At 32.8% G+C, this 17,099-nt stretch overlaps 1 long non-coding RNA gene across 1 annotated transcript; it reads left to right on the top strand.

Annotated features, from left to right (window-relative positions):
- Positions 1 to 1,961: 1,961 nt before the first annotated feature.
- Positions 1,962 to 3,321, top strand: LOC117905199. Its single transcript, XR_004649666.1, has 2 exons — positions 1,962 to 2,039; positions 3,130 to 3,321. It is a non-coding gene; the product is annotated as an uncharacterized LOC117905199 (long non-coding RNA).
- Positions 3,322 to 17,099: the final 13,778 nt, after the last annotated feature.

Raw genomic sequence — 17,099 nt, 5'->3', positions numbered from 1 at the left:
TAGCCACCATTGTTGCAGCCCACAGCCTTGGTACCTCCTACACTATTGATTCATTCCCAATTGGTGTCTCAGTTGATTCATGTCCAGCTGGTATCCCTTGATTGTGGTTCTCAGAAAGGAGTAATCAACAAAATTTATAACCTATTACACCATGTACTAGGATAGTCTTAGCTAGCATAGCATAGTGGCTCTAGGGTCATTCACTGGGATGGGTTTTCACTTCACAATTGATATTAATTCAAAGTTGAATTGGTGCCTTTTCATTTCAAGGTTAGCTTTAAAAGAAAACATGAAGATGTTTAAATGAAAAATGTTTGGTTTTAAACTAACCAAAAATAGTAACTGCTTTTACTTACAAAGAAAAGTGTTTCTTGGAGTTTAGATCACTAGGCTCAGGTTCCTCATACAAAAAGGAGAGTTCCGGTCACTTGTTTCTTTTCCTCGCATTAGAGAATTAACATATAGTTAATTCTCTAACCGGTGTGGTACAGATGCTTCCCCTTAATGGGTTCAAACACTAAATCCCTCTCACTGATGCACCTTGCAATGGCTTGTGCCTCTCACCTAGCATTTTCCATTCAAGGTGATCTTTAACCTTGGATTTCGCTTCTCAAACTCGCAAGAGATAACTAATGGATGTCTCCTTAGAGTCCAAAAGCTTACCAAGTGTTGGCAATTCTAGAAAATCCTACCTCCAAGTCACTTCCCAAAAGCTCGCAAGAGATAAACAAGTGCATCTCCATGGACGGAGATCACTGGCCTTACCAAGTGTTGGCTCAAGTGACTTGAAGGTGTTTTAAGTTAACTAAAAACATAAAAACATTAAAGGATCACACTTTTTCTTCATTAATGATTGAAACCACAAAGCTACTAATTCATGCACTTGGAACCTTTCCCGACAACCTTAATTCCAAGGAAATAAAAGTCTAGCCACTCATTCTCTTAGGAAACTTCCTCAAAGCTTGTTTGGCTAGTAAAAAAACTAACGAGAAAACAAAAATATATAGGAAAAACAGAGCAAGTGCTCTGTTCGTCGGTTTCATATATGATATCTATATTTTTTTTCTTTACATTGGTTCAAAGATATATATAGAGAAGATATTTTCTAAGAAATATCCCAATAATATCTTTGACTGATTACAAGGAGAAAATAGAAATTTACACAAAATATCTTGAGAGAAAAAATCTAACTTAGTCGGTGGCAAATATCGGGAAGCTTCAGGAGAATACCGCGACACTGTGCAAAATCCGGGTAATCTGAAATGTCGGTCGCGGATGCTCTCCGGGTGAACACTATCAGAAGATCTGGACATGCCTGTCCGGGGAAGTTGAAATGCCTCCTCTCCCATCCGGCGTCAAGGGATTCGATTAGAGGATCCGGACATGTCTGACCGGAGAAGTTGAAACGCCTCCTCTCCCATCTGGATGTGCGATATCCGGATAAGGTGAATATGTCGGCGGACGGAATTTCGGATGTTAAATATCTGAAGAAGGTGGAAATTTGGTCGGATAGAATTCCTCCCCGGGGTGGAATGAGCTATGTCGCGCGTCGCTATCCGAAGCAACTCCATCCGGATTCCCCAAGAGGACATGCGCCGCCATGCTATCCGGAGCAACTACATCCGGACAATAGCATATCCTATCCGGATATGTTGTCCGGATCATTGACTAAAGTGAGCAGCCTTGCTACATCATTCCGCCGCCCTCTGATGGTGTGTCCGGACGCCCTGTCTGGACATCTTTGCCATGGATTCCATAGAACTCTCCTCAATCTCGGATTGCTTTGGTGATAAAAAAGCTATCAAAACACCAAAACTTAACACAATTTGATTAGAATTGATTGCAAGGGTCCTTAATATGTTAATTGGGTTAAAAGGTGATAACTACAACTCAAAAGTGTTTAAAAGAGTTAATCACAAGCTATGAAATAACACTTTTTGAGTAATAATCAACTACCCATTGACTTTTTTTGGATCACCATCAGCACCATCTCCGTTGTTGCCACTTCATTCTTCATCTTAGGGCTTCAAGAGACGTAGGTAAGTTTCCTTGGATCTCTACAGTACTTGTTGTGGTAGTTTTAATTTAATTTTTATATGGGCTTGGGTCTCATTTGCTTTATGATTGGGCTTCAAATTATTTGGTATATGGGCTTGATGTTATAATATTTTATTACTTGGGCTTTGTTTTTCATTTGATTGAGCCTAATAATAAGAGTATCAGGAACACATAAGCAGGTTGGTTCTTTGAGAACCATTGAGTTTTGTTGAACCTTAGGATTGTTGAGGTCGTGTTTCACCATTGATTGGGCTTCAAGCAAGAGATAAGTATGGAAGCTGCAGTTACTGACCTTAGTGTCTCTACTCCTGGCCATGGTTGCAGCATGTGGGTCAATTGAGGGGTTTGGTGAAGCTCTCCGTATCTTCAAGCCTTCTCTGGTTGAAGAATAGTCCAACGGTCCAGTGACTATAGAAAAAACCACATGTTTAGGGTTAAGTTAATGCTAGATAAGTATTAATATACACACAAAATAATGAAAAATTGATGTGGTTGGGGTTGAAGAGCCACAACATCATATATATTTGGTTCTGATGGAGGAATTAATTAATTGATATTACCATGAAGGAATTTCTAGTAGTTTTAATCTGTTTAATCATACCATCTAATTGAAAAGATGTTTTAGTCCTTTTCATTTTCCTGTTCCTTTTATTTTTTAATATTTTGGATGATATTCTTTGTTAAAAAATTTAGACATAATACATATTTGTAATTGAGCTAGCTACTTGAAAATTATAAGTGCTCATTTTATTCATCATCTCAAAATTATATCTAGTGGCCTCAACTTTGAGTCAATCATTGAGGGGCTTAATTTTAGGAGGAGAATTAAAATGTTCTTTTTTTTTCTTCTCCTAAATTTTTTTTTTCTTGAACATCCACTGTGTTTTACATTGAATCTAGAATCACAAAGTCAATTCAATTACAATTGATGATATTAAAGGTCAATAGGCGTATTCATTTTATCTTTGTGATATCGAAAGTTAGTATATTTATTGTCCTATGAAAAAAAATCTTTTAATTTTTTGGTATCTGTTACTTACTTTTCTATTAATTCTGTGTTTATTCTACTAGGTATCTAAGAAAAACATCAAGAAGAAGACAATGATGCAGAAACAAAGATCACCTCTTATGAAGATAATGTTGTACTTTTCAATTTAAGTTTGTATATTATTTTAATTGAATGTTTTTAGCTAGATTTTGTTTGTATATAGAAAATAGAGAGTAACTTGAAAAAGATTTATGAAATTGTGTTCTTAATATTTACTGTATATGTAATAATTTTTTTCCTTAAATAGTAATTTATTTAAATTATTTTAAGGACTTGATTGTAATTATCATAATTAAAAATATACCAAATTTAATTTCGAGATAGGTTTCATATGGTATATAACATGTTCATTTTCCATTAAAAACTAAAAATTATAATAAAATAATATTAAATTTGTCATAAGTTATATTGACATATGGCTCATACCCAATATTGACATGTGTAGTAGCAACTATGACATATGCGATACCAAGCATTGACATATGTAAAGCAATTATGATATATATAAAATCTAACCTTGACATATATATTTAGAAATCTTGATATATGTGGGATTAATCATGATATATATGACGTCTGACCTTGACACTTGTTGGAGTAACCTTAACAAAAGAGTAAGTTAACCTTGACATAAGATCAAGTAATCTTGTTATATGTTAAATTAAACATTGACAGAAGTAAACGAAACATTGATAGATATCATACTATTAAGATTTCATCATTAGTGGAAATAAAGAAATCTTGCCATATGGATATGTCAAGGTAGCTTTAGACTTTTCTTGACACTGGCATACATGACATATACAAATAGTAACCTATCTTGACAGATATACCTTATCTTAATGGTGAAAAACTGTCAACAATGGCCTTTTTTCTTGTAGTGAAAGTTGAAAAAGAATCAACTTGCATAATATGTAGAGTTACTTTTTAAAAAATTTAAAACCTTTGATTTCTTTTCTAAATTAAAATCAACTTTGTGAATGGATTTTTAAAATTATGTGTATATTGTAAAGGGTAGTTCACATGTTGTTTGATGATTTTTGAGAAACTAGAGTATATGTAACAAAAAACAACAATGATATTGATTGAAATGTTGAGAATTGCTCGTCATTACTAAGATTTACACTATTATCCTTGAAAACCAAACTTAGTTGTAGCATAAGGACTGTGTTAAGATGCTAGCATGGAAGTGGAAGAAAGGCATCGCCATTGGGTGGCCTAAAGAAAATTAATGAGGAATGGTCCCTATGTAAGAAGCATTGAAGAAAAAAGGATAAAGAACCCTAGGATAAAAAAAACTCAAAACATACCCCAAAAAGATGCCAATTATAATTAATAAGGGACATAAACATATGTCCCTAGGAGAAAGTCTTAAAAATTACATGTACTTAATAAGAAATCAATTGAGCATCAACAATGTATACATACATGCTATTATTATGAAGTTATAGAAATTTGGATTTAAAATTTTTGAAGCATTCTCTATTGAGCTATTGCTCACCTTTTTGTAAACAATAATTTTTTAGACATAATTGAAGGAAATCAAGAAGGGGAGTATAGTTGAAGTTTTATGGGAAGCTTGAGGAAATTTGCTTTGTTGTATTTACAATGGTTTCCCCATGCATTTTAAGTTTTTCTATTAATTGTGGTTATATATGAAAAGGATATGAGAGTTGTAATTTTTTTATGTCTTTATTGTTGTGTAGGAGCTTGGGTTTATGGTTCTTATTTTGTTGTATGAATTTTTATTTTGGTTGTATAAATTGGGTCCTTATCATTATCAATGGGTTTATAAGTTCTAAATTTTTTTAATAGAGGTAAGGATGATTTTCAAAATTTTCAAGTGTGGAAAAATGAAAGAAAGTATGAAAAATTGAACAAAATTGACATTCTTTTATAAGTACGTTGACCTTGAATGTATCCTTAGCGCACCTTTCTTAAGTGTGCCATTCTCTCAAAAGTGGACCAACTTTTTGGCACATGTTCCTCAGGTGTACTATCCAAAGTGTGATAACTCTTAGTGTAGGTTCAAAAGTATGCTTTGCTTCCCCTACAAAGTGAATCAAGTTTAGTGCAATAGTTTGGTGCGTCATTTTTTCTTAAGTGTACCAATTTAGTGAGCCATTCTTTCTTAAGTGAATCATCCTTTCTTTAGTATGCCATGAGGTTCTAAGGTGCATTATCCTTAGTGTGTCATCCTTGGGTGTACCAATCAATTGTACACAATTCTAGCACGTTAGCATTATGATAGTCTAGCATAGCTATATTTCCTTTCTTTAGTATGTCATGTTGTTCTTAAGTGTACTATCCTTGGTGTGCTAGTTCCTTGTAAACAATTCTAGTATCTCAGCATAGTAATAGCCCAACACATCTATGTTTCCAGTCTGCACCATGTGATAATCCCATATCAAATAGGCAAAAAAGTTCCATTTTCTATATATGTATAGACTTCTCTTCACCTTATAGACACGTTTTAAAACCATAAAGACCCATTAGGCCCAAAACAAACAATATCTACATGGTTGGGAAAGGGTCATTATAAATGGTATCAAAGTCGATCCCTAGCCCCAATGTGGGGTTTTTTTTTTTGCCCCTGTAAGGTGTCTTTACTAAAAATCTTTCAATAAAAATATTCTCTAAAGCAAATTCCAAGTACATCAATGTAAGCTTTCAAGTTTAGCTATAAAATGATAGCTTTTACTAAAAAATTTATGTAAAAAGCTTATCTAAGCAAAGTTATTAAGGATAAAAATCTTTTAAAAATATTTTTAGTTCCATCAACATGAAAATTTATGAAATCCACTATTTTTATTATCTTAAATTAAGAAAATTTCGAAAATAACTTATATTTCATATTTAGTGAAATTTTAGCACAACTAAATCAATATATAATATAGACTTGAGTTTTTTCCAAACCCAAAGAGGTATGTTTCAAAGGATGCTAAATGAGAAAACTTAACCACAAACATTATAACTCCTTCATTAATTCATACCCCAAGTTCTAAAACTTTTAAATGAACCTTAGACAATAGTAAACCTTGGTTTTAGACCATGTGGCATAGTAAACACTTGATAGACAACATCTAGCAAAGGTATGTTCACCTCACTTGCTTTAGCACCCTAAAAACTTCTTGGTACTTATTATAAACTTTATTCCCCTTCAAAGCTTTAGGAACTGAAGCCATAATTCTCTGAAGTTTTCTTTCAGGTTTCTTAATTTTACCTTGATCTATCTTTCTTGTTGTTAAGCATCATAGTACTTTCAATTTCCTTTTCAATTTTAATTTCAATTTTCTTTCCTTTATTAGCTTTTTTAAGGACTTTACGACTTTCCAATGTCACAACCACTTTTACCTCAGGTTAATCTTTAGGAGAACTCTCACCTCCTGTCAATTCATAAATGGCTTCTGAATTTTGGAGAGGTTGAGCTAGAACTTTCCCTTTCTTCCCACTACCTTGTATATTAAATTTATTCAAGCTAGTCTGAATGTTGGTGATAGCTTGTGATCTTTGAGAATTGAATTTTCTTTGTTCTTCATTCCACTTTTTGTATTCAGCTGCTAATTTCCTAAATTCGTCATTATACTACCTTGTTCTTCAATGAATACTTACATCATAGTTTTTAATGAATATGATGATGATATGGAAGGTTGATTGTTTTGGAACTGAGTTGCATTTTGAAAATGTGGTTGATTGAGTTGACAGAATAAACTTGAGAGAGAGAGAAAAAGAGAGGTAGTAGAAATGAGAGGAAAAATGATTTTTTAGAAGGGAATAATGAGGAGCATAAATTTCCAAAAGGGATGTCTCCAAAGAATGACTAAGGGTGCATGTGTGTGTGTGGATTAGACATTAGGTTGCATTCCAATGATGTATGAATTAGACGCTTAGTTATGTTTCAATGATGATATTTGATCTTACTCATGTTAATTTTCCACATTATGACAAGTTGGGATTCTTCAATGCCACCCTTGATTGACTTGCTACTCTGAGCAAGATTAAGACACCAACTCGAAACTCTTTTTTGAACTGAACTCTTCCAAACACTCATTAGCACAGTATGCAACATAATCAAGAGGTCCTTGAAAACTTAAATTGCCAACCTCTTATAGCTCTTCTAAAGTTATTAAATTGCCAACACATTCAACTTTAGAATTAATTATCATTGAAAATTAATAATATTTATGCAAGCACTAGAAATAGGGTGGTAACTCATGTTGGTGGGTCATGCTCATTTAGTGTCAAAGGCTAAACAGTCAACTAAAATATGAGCTAATTATTAAATAGGTAACATATCATGCAATCCATTTAACCTATTTAGTAATAAGATTTTATTTAATAATCAAGTTGAGTTAATTCTTATATGACTTTATATTGTTAACCTTTAAACTTGACATGTTTATGACTTAATTGATCTATCTTATTCAAAATAAAATTTTAAATGAATCAAATATTGGTTAAATTGGTTAGATTTATAATGAAGTTCATCAACAAAATTATTAAATATGTAAATTTGAGTCAAATTTGTGTCAAGCAAGTTGACTAAAAAAATAATATATTTATTAAATGAGTTATATAGGTCAACATGAATTTGATTCAAACAATTATGCTAAATCCAAAACTATGAAAAACATGTTGGATTCAAGTCGCATTGATAAATCATACCAAATTTTGTCACTCCTAAGAAGAATTTAGAATTTGTTTGGGAGTGATTTTGGTAAAAGTGTTTTAACATATATTATTTTTGCCAATAGTGCTTTTAGCGTGTGACATTTTTTTTTCTAGCACTTCTATCATAAATGCTTTTATGGAGAGCAATTAGTGTTCAGATATAAACCAAAAAGGTGTCTTTGATTGTATTCCTTTTAATCATTTTTACATAATAAAAAAGTGAATTTTTCAAGAGCCACATGCTAAATGCTACTTCAAATCACTTCAAGTACTATTTCTTAAAAGTGATTTTTAAGACTTTTATAAACTTCTAATTTTTTAAAGAAAGTAATTTTCAAGCATTAAGAAACACTTCTATCCCTTCAAAATTGCCTTTAATTGGGTTTTTACTTCAATGCCACATAATTTACTCTAGTTCAATTCCTTAAGTCAATTCTATTTCTTACATTGAAACAAATATAAGCTAAACCTCTAATTAGGCCCATGTCACAATTATTAATTTCTTTTCTCGTGCTAATCAACTAGTTTCTATTGCTTAATTTAAAATTGATGGCACATGTACCATGAAAATCCATGGCTTTTGGACCTTACATGAAATTATGGTTCAATCATGAAGCCAAGTAGTTTGGCTTTATATTTTAGGGTTACTGATGATCTCTTAAAATTAATCATATTTTGGATACTATTTAACTTCTGCTCTTAGTAGTAAAAGAAGCAAAAGTAAATAATTTATATTGTGATGCCTAATTAAATTTTATGTTTAGAAATTGTATTTTGAATATGCTTTTACTAAAGATAATAATAATTATAATATTTTTAAAATAAATTAATTGAATAAAACTTGCTTTTGATTGAATTTAAGCAAAAACATGAGCCTTCTTACTCCAAAATATAAATAAATAATGTTGGAAAGTGTGAGATCCATGGTTAGGATAACTATTCAAACTAGTAGTGTTTCATTACATCTATCTTAAAAGGAACACATTTGATGCTAGTCACCCATTTGTAAAGTTTCACCTAGTTGGGCACCATTTATGATATGATAACCAAAGTAAAAATGTATTGAATGCTTTTGTTTTCGATTTGATATGAAATTATTATTGACATAGATATGAAAATGTTTAGTTGAAAAGTTTTGATATGCTTTAGCATGTTTAAACTTAAAAGTGTTTTTTTTTTTTGGGAAAAGATTTTATATTGTATCTCCTATTTGTAATCATAATTGAAAATGTTTGATCTATGAAACTATATTAATATTCCTTATTGGGCTTTGAGTTCATTCCCTTTTGTTGACAAATTTTCAAATACTTTTAGTTTTGACAATGAGTGATGGTTAGGTCAGGACTTTATCATTATTAGGATTTTGGTTTAAACTTTATTTTAAATATTGTTTAAATATTATAATCTAATTACTGTTTGAATTGTTTAAGTTTGAAGTTGTTTGGATAATAACACATTTGTTTATGTGTTAGTTTTAAAGTTGACATTTGAGAATTATGGTATTTTTTTAATACTCTAAATAGAAATTTGGTAATTAGTAACCATTATGTTACATAATGATTGCTTTAGTCATTTTACACTTTGATTCTTCAAGTTTAAGGTGTGAAATGACCATCACAACCTTAGTGGGTCTTGGGATGCGATAGAGATTTAGAATTTTACCCTTAAAAATTAATTTGGGGCATTACATTTACATCCTCAAAACTTTTTTTATCTATCCTATATACTCTACCTTGCATCTTTTGCATTGTATGTGATTTGGATGCATTAGGAGTTGCATTAAAGATCTATGTCAAGGGTTCCTTGTAAACGGATCACTTGTTCATAGCTAGTTCATGGGTCTTGGCAACCCATTAGAGGTTGTAGTACACCACCTCCTAATTGGAGGGATGATTTATCTTAACTATCAAGATGGGTTCTCATGGTGTGTGCACTAGTATGTATGGTTACACATTGGATAGGATCTACGATGAGTCATGACTTCACCAATTTACTTCATTATGTTATCTCTCAATCTTAAGAGAATATTGAGTTTGTTTTGAAGTTTGCAGTGACCTTAACCTATGGGTGAGATCATAAGTTGATCATATATTCCATATGGATTGGGTCACTATTAATGAAAGTCAATAACAATAGATATTCTCAATAGAGGCACCATGATATCTCATAGGATTAAGACAAAGTATCCCATTGGGTGATCCTAAGGAGGTGTGTTCATGAAAACTACGACTATATTAGTTCCTTAAGTGGAACTTGACATTATGTTGTTGGAGAACTAAGATATGTCAATTGAACACACAATAGGAAGATCTTTAACTCAAGAATCGAAGAGGTAGTCTTGAAAGGCTAATAGCTTCCACCTTGTTATATTATGGGCACCAGTTCATGGGGAGACTGAACGTAATGGATAGTATGTCACGAACTTGAGCACATAGTGTCTCATTGTTATTCACATAGGATATTGGAGTTTAGTTGCTTCTCTATAGTGAGATGTTGAATCAACTTTAGAATTAGATTTTGAGGGGGCCAGTACTCTTATGGGGCCTAGTGATCTCCATTCTAAGCACATATACTTTGTTAGCATTGGTTATGAGGGTCGAATTGGCTCTAGGTTCACTTTTATGCATAAAGGCATTTTGGTAATTACCCGATGCCACATAGGAGTAAGTGAACAAGATCTCTGGATTGAGCTAATTGATTAATCAGTAGACCCTGTTAGGTTGATTAATCAATTAGGACCCATTTTAGGCTAGATTAAGTGACCTAAGCCCATAGTGGGTTTAACCCACTTAAGCCCATTGGGGACCCCTATAAATACCCCCTTAAGGGTTAAGGTTTCCATAACTTTTCTAAAGAATCATCTTTTATCTCTAGAGAGAGAGAGAGCCATAGCCTCCATCCTCTCTTCCATCCCTACTAAAAGTGTGTCAAGATCAAGGTTCGGGTCATCGAGTGGAAGACTCTAAGTTTCCATGACTTTTGTGACTTCGTTCTTCATCTTCACTAGGCGGATTCAATTCGGGAACATCCAAGTCTAAGTATGTTTTTTGTTAGCACTTTTTGAATCTTTATAAAGTTTAAAAATGCAATTTTTTTTGCTGTGCAAAGATTTAGAAAAGCTTAGGATAATTTTACATGTTCCTAACCTGATTCAAGGTCGAAAAATAAAGAGATTTAGGTTTCTCCCTCCAAATATGGATGTTTTTCTCTCATCCCCTCCTCCAATTCCCAAGTAGCCTCTTGAATACTATGATTGCTCCATTAGACCTTTGCTAACTTGATAACAACATGACGTAATATCTTATCCATCACATCTATAATCTGAACAATGTACTTCTTCATAAATCAAATTTTTTGAGATTCTAAATAGGTTATAACTCCACAAGATAGGAGGGATCAAACAAATATTTCCTCAAAGAAGATACATGAAATACATTATTAATCTTAGATAGGCTTTGGGGCAAGAACACTTTATACACCAAATTTTCTACTCTTTCCAAGATTTCAAATGGTCCCACAAACTAAGGACTCATCTTTTCCTTTTTCCCAAATCTCATCATAGACTTCATAGGCAAAACTTTTAAGAAAACATGATCACCAACCTCAAACTCCAAATTTCACCTACGATTATCAATATAACTCTTTTGTTTACTTTGAGGTGCTTTCAATCTTTCTTTAATCAAGGAAACCTTTTCAACAGTTAACTATACAAGTTTAGGCCTAAAAGTTTCCTCTCTCCAACATCATCCCAACAAATAGGAAATAGACATCTCCTACCATATAACCTTCAAAAGGTGTCATCCCAATGCTAGATTGATTGGCCATCAATTACCTTTTGGACAAACTCTACCAAAGGTAAGTAATCATCCCAATTACCATTTACACCTGAATAATATGCTCTTAACAAATCTTCTAAAACCTGAATCACCCTATTTGATTGGCCATCAATTTGAGGATGGAAAGCAATACATAAACTTAACTTTGAAGTTAAAGCTTTTTGTAAAATACAATAAATCTAGAAGTGAAACAAGGATCCTTATCAAATACTATAAAAATAGATACCTCATGTACTCTCATAATCTCCTAAACATAAAGAGAAATCAGTCAATCCATGGAGAAATTGACTTTTATAAGCAGAAAATGAGCAGACTTTGTCAATCTATCAACAATCACCCAAATAACATTATTACCCCTAAGGTTCTTGGCCACATTGTCACAAAATCCATGGTAATATGTTCCTATTTCCATTCAGAAATAGGAAGTAATTAAAGATACCCTACTGGTCATTGATGCTAAGCTTTCACTTATTGAAAAACCAAACATTGTGCCAAAAATTATGCAATATGCCACTTTGTGTCTAACCACTAATAATTCTACTTAAATCTTTGCACATGTTAATCCTTTTAGGGTGGATGACAAACCTAGAACAATGAGCTTCCTCCAAAAGCTCTCTCCTAACGTCTCTATCATTTGGTAGACAAAGTTTAGTCCCAAATCTCAATATCTCATCATTTGATAAAACAAAGTTAGACTTACCTCATTTCTCAACTTCATAAATTCCACTAATTGCAAATCATTCTTTTGTTGGATCTTAATTCTCCCAACCAAGTATAGTTGTACTTTGAAATTCACCACAAGAGCTCTTAAGCCCAACACTTTGATATGGACTTGTAAACACCATAAATCCTCCAGTAACCGTGTCTAACAACCTCCAATAGCTGCTAAGGAGCCAACTAATTTCCTACTCTAGGCATTGGCCACATCATTCGTCTTCCCTGGGTGGTATTGAATAATACAATTATAGTCCTTAAGTAATTTTATCCATCTTCTCTATCTCATGTTTAATTCCTTTTAGGAAAGCAAAACTTCAAACGCTTATGATTTGTGAATATCTCACAAGTTTCACCAAAAAGGAAACGTCTCTAAATTTGAAGTGCAAAAATCATGACAAGTAACTCTAAATAATGAGTAGGATAGTTTCACTTCTAAGGCTTCAACTATCTAGAAACATAAGCCAAAACTTTTCCATGCTACATAAGAACACACCCCAAACCTTGAGAAGAGGCCTTATTATACACAACAAATCCTCTAAACCTAAAGGAATAGTCAAAATAGTAGTTGTTACTAATATGCTCTTCAACTCATGGAAGTTATGCTCACAATCATTAGATTATTCAAACTTAACCCTTTTTTGTGTTAACCTGGTCAAAGGTAGGGCGATCTTAGAAACCTCCTTAATAAACTCTCTATAGTAACCAACAAGTCCTAAAGAACTTTGAATCTCAATCATAGTACTAAGTCTTCTCCAATATGATACCACATCTACCTTTCTAAGTCATCCTTGGTTTCCGCATGTCCAAGGAAAGAGACTTTGTCTAACAAAAACTCACATTTCTTAAGTTTAGCATACAATTGCTTGCCCTTAGAATCTGTAATATAATGCTTAAATGGAACTCATGTTCCTTTCTACTCCTTTTGGCATGCTTTTAACCTTCTTTGACCCTTGATTTGTATTATAAACATCTTATATAGGTTAGACCTCCTTTATAGTATATATATCATTTAGCTATTTTATTTAGATTTATTTTGTGACTACACATTTGCTATCCCATTTTGATCTCTCTACATGATTAGCTATATTAGTCCACTTTGATGCTAGTTTAGCCATCTTTAACTCTTGATTTTGATTGTGTACATCTTGTATTTATTGTTTGGCTTTTGCTTTGATATTGGACTAAAGCATTCAAGTTGTCACAGGGCACTTTGTTCTTCATTATGGTTATTATACTTGTAGATACTAAAGAATTCTAAAATCTAATAAGCTTGTTACTAGTCAAGTTGTCGTCCTTCATTTTTAAAAGTTTGGCTAAATATACAATAAAAATTTTATTTGGTATAACTGTTACCAAAAGTAGCTGATTACTACTCAAAAAGTGTTATTTTGTAGCTTGTAACTAACTCTTTTAAACACTTTTGAGTAGTAGTTATTACCTTTTAACTCAATTAGCATATTAAGTACCTTTGCAATCGTTTCTAATCAAATTGTGTGAAGTTTTGGTGTTTTTTATAGTATTTTGATCACCAAAGCAATCCAAGATTGAGGAGAGTTCTATGGAATCTATGGCAAAGCAATTAGAAGCTCATTAACCTGAAGAACCCAAGATTTGAAGCTTTATAGTCCTTTGCCAAAAGCAAATCAAGAATGCAAGGAGGGAAAGCAAAGAGAAAAATCTAACATGAAGAATTCAAGAGGATAGAAACTATTGGACACTTTTGGAGTACTTCTTGGAGTCCATTTCATGCATATTATACGTCGTTTTGAGGCTCGGGAAGTCAGAAATCCAACGCTTTAAATAGTCCATGAATCAGAGTTGAAATGAAGAAGTTAGAGCCATTGGAAGCCAATCACACCAAGCTGAAGGCCAATTTCGCAGCTGCGAAATCAGCCTTTGGGTGCGAAATGGAGACCTTCAGCTTGCGAAATTTCGCAGCCCATCTTGCATGCCTACAAAATCCTCCTGAGTGCTTCCAAATATTTGTGATCGACACTTTTAGATTTTTTTCTTCAGATATTTGTTGTTTAAATCCCCATTTTCTCCTTGTAATCCACCAATCATAGGATTCCTTAGTTAATAAGTAAGAACAAAGGGTGAATAACCTCATATATATTGTTTGTAATTTTCATTACACAAAGATCTCTCAGGAGCTTATTCTTAAAGACAACTTTTTGTATAGTTTGAAGGAAGTAATATACAGAGCTTTGCTCTGCCTTACCTACTCACTTTGATTGTATTTTTCTTACTAGCCAAACAAGCTCTGAGGATGTTTCCTCAGAGAATGAGTGGCTAGACTTTTTGTCTCTTGGAGCTAAGGTAGCTGGGTAAGGTGCCGAGTGTAAGAATTGAGATTTTTGTTGTTTCAGCTATTAATGAAGAGAAAGTGTGACCCGTTAATGGTTTCTATGTTTTTAGTTAACTTAAAACGCCTTTAAATCACCTGGGCCAACACTTGGTAAGGCAAGTGATCTCCGTCCATTGAGATGCACTAGTCTACCTCTTGCGAGCCTTTGGGAGGTGATTAGAAGGTAGGATTTTCTAGAATTTCCAACACTTGGTAAGCTTTTTTACTCTAAGGAGACATCCATTAGTTATCTCTTGCGAGCTTGAGAAGGAAAATCCAAGGTTAATGATCACCTTGAATGGAAAATGCTAGGTGAGAGGCACGAGCCATTGCAAGATGAATCAGTGAGAGGGATTTAATGTTGGAATCCAAAAAAGGGAAGCATTTGTACCACACCGGTTAGAGAATTAACTCTATGTTAATTCTCTAATATGAGGAAAAGACTCAAGTGATCGGAACTCTGTTTTTGTATGAGGAGCCTGACCCCAGTGATCCTAAAACTCTAAGAAACGTTTTTCTTTATTAGTAATTTCCATTACTTTATTTTTAGTTAGCTTAAAACCAATCCTTTTTAAACCAAAGTTTATGTTTTCTTTTGAAGCTAACCTTGAAATGGAAAAGCACCAATTCAACTTTGAATTATCATCAATTGTAAGTTGAAAACCCTTTCCAGTGAATGATCCTAGAGCCACTATGCTATGCTAGCTGAGGCTATCCTAGTACATGGTGAAATAGGTTATAAATTTTGTTGATTACTCCCGTCTAAGGACCAAAATCAAGGTACACCAGCTGGGCACGAATCAGTAGCATAAAGTTCCTTTAACACAACATGCTTTTGGATAAATGATAAGGAGATTAGCATTTGCCTTTATGGAAAGGTGTTAAGCTTCTGAGATGACCACCTAAGTTTTAATATGATTAGATTTCTTTGTTTTTGCATTAAGTTTTACTACAAATAATATATACATATATGTACATGTAGATGCATCTATATGACCAATAGCATATTCAACTATAAAGCATAAATAAACTTAGGTTGACTGTATCAAAAATACCCTAACATAATAAATTTTGGATGTATAGAAAACAAGGGAAAACTGAGAATTTAATTATAATCTAAAAGAATAAAAGACTGTAATATAAAAGTCCATCTCAAAAAATCATGTGATCACGTTACAATAAAATAAATAGAAATCAGAACCATAGGAAACAATTAAAAACCACCCATATCTCATTCAATGCTAAGAAAAGAAATTGAGGGAACTAGAACACCTGGTATCTATATTATCCATCAATTTTGGTTTAATTTTAGAATATCAATAAATATGTCTCTCCGATTTACAAGGGCAATAAACTTTCTAAAAATGGTAATTCATTATCATAGTTATATAATGCATCATTATCCTAAAGCAAAGCATAAGTAACTATAGTGTAGGGTTAAAGTGTTTGAGTGGCATTTTTTAATTGTAAAATCCATTAGAAGGAGCTAAAAGAGTTGCAACCCAGGTGCATGTGTTGTATATAGGGGAACATCAATTATGAGCACAATGGGAGAAACAAAGCTCAACCTACACAATACAAGTCTTTAGGAAATATAGAAACTATTCATCATGTGGTGAATATAGGAGAACATCTATTATAAGCACAATGGGAGAAACAGAGCCTAATCTACACAATATAAGTCTTCAGGAAAGCTGGAAACTACTCATCCTATCTAAACTATATTCAAATTATACAAAAACTACAGAGAAATATGTTGAATCTTCAGTATGGCTAGCTTGACCCTTTAAAAGTTTTCCTACGCCTTTATTTCCATATTGTCCATAATGAACACGTAAAAGAGTGTAGGAATGGCTATTTAAAAATATCACAACCTATTTAAAAATGAAACTTTTGAGTCCAGGAATCCTAACAAGTGTGCCCTGTGGGGTCTCCCAAAATTAAAGAAGAAAAAGAAAGGAATCGAAATATTATTCTAGTTTGAATTTTGAGAGATAAGCTAAGTCTTTAAAACCTCCTATGTTTTTCACATGAAAACCATTTTTTATCATTCAAAGGGATTGTTGTAACTAAGATTGAACGACATAAACTGGTTTAGAGATGCACCTATCCTACTTTGGAATCTCCATTGAAAAACTGAAAATTGGGTTGATCGCCTACTTTTGATGATCATCTTCATTTGACCTCCAAGATAGATCTTTTTACTACACATCTATTGGAGTATATATGATCAAATTAATAGAAAAATGTGTAACCATGTGTCTAGAAAAAACTAGAATGACCTTGTCCGTGTTCACTACAACTTATGATTTAAAGATCGCCAATTAGGAAGAAAATTGATATCTTGAACTTTGCTAACAGTGCCATGTTGGAAAGTTTATTAGATGACTAGATTTTGGAGATAGAGAAACAAGTTATGCAA

This window comes from Vitis riparia, chromosome 17 (genome assembly GCF_004353265.1).
Source record: "Vitis riparia cultivar Riparia Gloire de Montpellier isolate 1030 chromosome 17, EGFV_Vit.rip_1.0, whole genome shotgun sequence".
In the NCBI taxonomy this organism is placed as follows: domain Eukaryota; kingdom Viridiplantae; phylum Streptophyta; class Magnoliopsida; order Vitales; family Vitaceae; genus Vitis; species Vitis riparia.
This window is presented reverse-complemented; position numbering and strand designations above follow the sequence as displayed.